Below are 3,825 nucleotides of genomic sequence, written 5' to 3'. Positions count from 1 at the left end.
CTGAATGTAATATTTCAGAAATCATAGCAAAAGTGTTGTTAACACTTGTTCAAATTACAGATGTGCAGAACACTCCGATAGAAATGCAAGTTTGTGACCCAGCTTTATCAGAACACATCTTGTGTAATGGTACTGTAGAGCACCGCTTGTCAACTGGGCAACATCCTGTCATTGACTGGCTGAGTCGTGAAGAAAACACTGTCCAGTCTCAAAATATCTTTGAGAGTCAACTTTCAGATTTTCCACATAACCTGGAATTAAATGGGACCTTCAAATTAAGAGGTGTCACTGCATTCTGCCCACCTGTCCTGGGTCATTACATTGCATACTGCTAAAGACACGACTTCACCTGGGAGAAATCTGGCGATCTAACAAAGGCAGTCATATCTGTGTCTTCAGAGCTCAAGGTGTGCCCTCATGCTGTTTTCTACACCAAGGACTGACCAGAAATACAGATAAAAGGACTGAGCTAATCGTTTCATGTTTGTGCATAAGACCCCTGTAAATACAAACACGTGGATAATGCCAGTTTTTCCAAAGAACCTAGATATATGTTCACTTCTGTTCTGTGAAAATAAAAACAATTTCCAATATTGCCACGGTGTTCATGTGTGAGATGATAGACTCTTGTTTCTCGGTTGTGTTATGAACTGTGTAAACTTTGTACATAGTGCCCCTTTAAAAAAAAAAGTCCTGAAGTCCTGGTTCCTTTTCACTTTGGCTTTGCATAAAAAAGAGCAACAATGGTTCAGAATGTTCAGAATGTTGCAAATTCAAGTCTTTTTAAATACGTGGCTTGACAGACAGGTCGAATCTTCACATGTCCCTTGATGCCTGTTTATTTAAGAATTAGACAATGCGAAACTGATTACTTCTTATGATTTTTAAAAAAGGTCACCGCTACGAGGTATTAAGATGTGTTCGTTAAAGCCTCTTTGTAAGAACATACAATTGTTTGCTAATGTCGCTTTTTTCTCCATGAAAGAGTGCGCCTCAGTTTTCAGATTAAGCAACAGATTCTCCATTTTTTTCAGAGTCGATCTGGAAGACACAGACAAGTCCTGCGGCTGCAAACACGTGGGCTTGAACACAGAAAGCGAAATGTGGTCAAAGAGAAGACTTCCGGGTTATCAGATGAACTTCCTTAGTGACCGTTGCTATAAACCACAAAAATATTATTCGAATAATAAAAATCTGAAAAAAAAATAGTCCAGAATAGATGTTTGCGTTATATTATAGTGTAACGTATACGGTCGACATTTTTTTATTATTTTTATTAAATGTGTAAATAATTTACAAATACAACTAGAGGAGCAGAAACAGATACAAGAGAAAAAAAACACGAACAGAAAAAAAAATTAACTGGCAGAGGTAACGAAGTAAATTATATTGTTTACATATATCAAATGTTTTCCTTGCTTTATTTGATTGATTTTTATAGAATTTAAATAATATTTCAACTCCATCTGAAAAGTACTAAAAAGGGGAGTATTATTGGACCATTTTGATTTATGAATGTGAAATTTACTCAGAATGACTAATACATTTGCTATAAATAAATTCTTTTTAAAAAAAGTTATCTTACACAGTACAATATAAAAGTCATTAAACCTAAAAAAACACCTTTAAATGCCTACAAACAAAATTGTGCAAGTCCGTCCAAACCAACTTCACAAACACACACCTTACAACTATGTACCAAAGGTTCCCTTTCAGCCCGACAAAAATGCACAAATCATCCTGCTCATGCTTAAATAAGTACTTTAGAGAGTACTTATTTAACTGGATAAAACCTATGAACAATTTTAAACTATATCTTTTTAACTTTATTTGTAATACAATATCCAACTGGAGTTGTCCAAACTAACTTCCAATTTATATTTTCAAATGGTGCAATCCAAAAAGATCAACTTGACGCACATGCCTTTCCTGTATAAAGTAAAAATAATCTTTCATTTTTTTACAAAACAAATCGCTTTTCTTTTTGCAACATTTCGAATACCGTTAATTTAATAGAAACATCTACCGTAATTTCTTATTTATTCCGCACATCTGCAGTCACTGTTTACATGTCTGCATTGTTTACTTGTACGTTGTCTACTGTTTGTACAGTATATTGTCTTGATGCACTGTCTGTACTTTGTGTAAAGTATCTATATCTATGCTCTCGCAGTCTCCTTCCTCACCGCTCCTGCTCGCTCGACACTCAGTCTCTATGCCTGGGCTCGTTGAATCTCTGTCCAAGTCTTTTGGATCTTAATGACTATATGAACAAAAAATAATTTCAGGTTTACAAATTTGACACCCACTTAATTCAGAGTGCACATGTTTCTTGTTACAGAGGGGAAAAAATGTACATGAAATTTCTCATGCTCACCTATAAGGCTCTGCATGGCTTGGCACCTCAGTACCTGTCTGAACTATTATCGCCCTACTCCCCACCTCGCAACCTTCTCTCTTCTAATTCTGCTCTCCTAACTGTTCCCCAAGCCCATCTACATTCTGTGGGTGACAGGGCCTTCTCCTGTTCTGCCCCCAAGCCCTGGAACTCTCTCCCCAAGGATATCACAGAGTCACCTTCTCTAAACTCCTTCAAATCCAGACTCAAAACCCTCTTCTTCAGAAAAGCCTTTACTGAACTGGTTCCATTCTTCACCCCTCTGCCTTTCTTAGTACCACCATTCACGGTCTCCTCTATATATTGTAATTGTGTTTTATCTTGTGTATTTTTATTTATTGTTGTTGTCATTCTGTAAAGAGCTTTGAGAAGCCACCTTTTAAGGCTCTATCCGCATGTACCCCATGTATTAAGAAGACCCCCATATTAAAAAAATCATTAAAAAGAAAGAACACTTTCACAACCCAAAGCAAGGTTGTATAAGGTGAGGGGGGCTGTCTGGTGTGTAAAACACTTGGTTGTAGCATTGTGAATGTTGTGCTTCAAATGCTATTGAGTCATGAAGAGGACCTCCCTATCCCAGTGTATTGCATGTCTAATCGGTGCCGTATTGAAAAAATCATAAAAAAACTGAAAGAGGTTTCACAACCCAAAGCAAGGCTGGGAAAGGTCAGAGGACCTGCTTAGTGTGTAAAACACTTACTTGCAGCATTGTGGGTGCTGTGTTTTAAATGCTATTGGCTTGTGAACAGCATCCCCCTATCCTAGTGCACAGTGCCACATTCAATCAAACCATGAGAAAAAGAGATTCACAACCCAAAGCTCTGCCAGTCTTCTGTGTAAACAATCATGGACATCATGATTTGAACATCATGGGTGCTGTTTTTAAAAAGCTGTTGAGTAAAGAATAGGAATTGTCCTGCAGAATGAAAACAGGAAATAAAGAAAGGGTTTCAGAAATAAAACAAAGCTTTATTCCCATGCTGACAGTCTGGGTAATTGGAAACTGCTGTTCTGCTTCCTATGGTCATATATGGGTTTTTCGCATGAAACTCTATTGAGCAGTATTTCTGCGTTGTGAACGTATGTATGTATACAGCGGTCCCCCAGTGTTCCAGATGGTGCGTAATTGCGCATCAATCAAAACCCCGAGTGCCAGAAAAGGATAATTAGCTCACTGATATGTTTATGGAGGGGTTGTGAAAATTTTCAAAGTCGTGGTCTTTAAAATGCATTTGGTTTGAAGGCATTCTGTGTTATATGATATGTGATATGGCACAAGAATATTCGTGCGTGGGATAAAAAGACAAACTGAAGGCTGTGAGAACATTCACAATGTACTTTATACACAGAGCAATTGTATATACAAAGCAATTGTTTCATAAAAACGCTACAGGCATGCCAAAATCGTTTTCGAACTTCAAGCT

The sequence above is a fragment of the Lepisosteus oculatus genome, chromosome 14, assembly GCF_040954835.1.
Source record: "Lepisosteus oculatus isolate fLepOcu1 chromosome 14, fLepOcu1.hap2, whole genome shotgun sequence".
Classification (NCBI taxonomy): domain Eukaryota; kingdom Metazoa; phylum Chordata; class Actinopteri; order Semionotiformes; family Lepisosteidae; genus Lepisosteus; species Lepisosteus oculatus.
The sequence above is the reverse complement of the archived record's forward strand: the minus strand, read 5'-3'. Positions refer to the sequence as shown.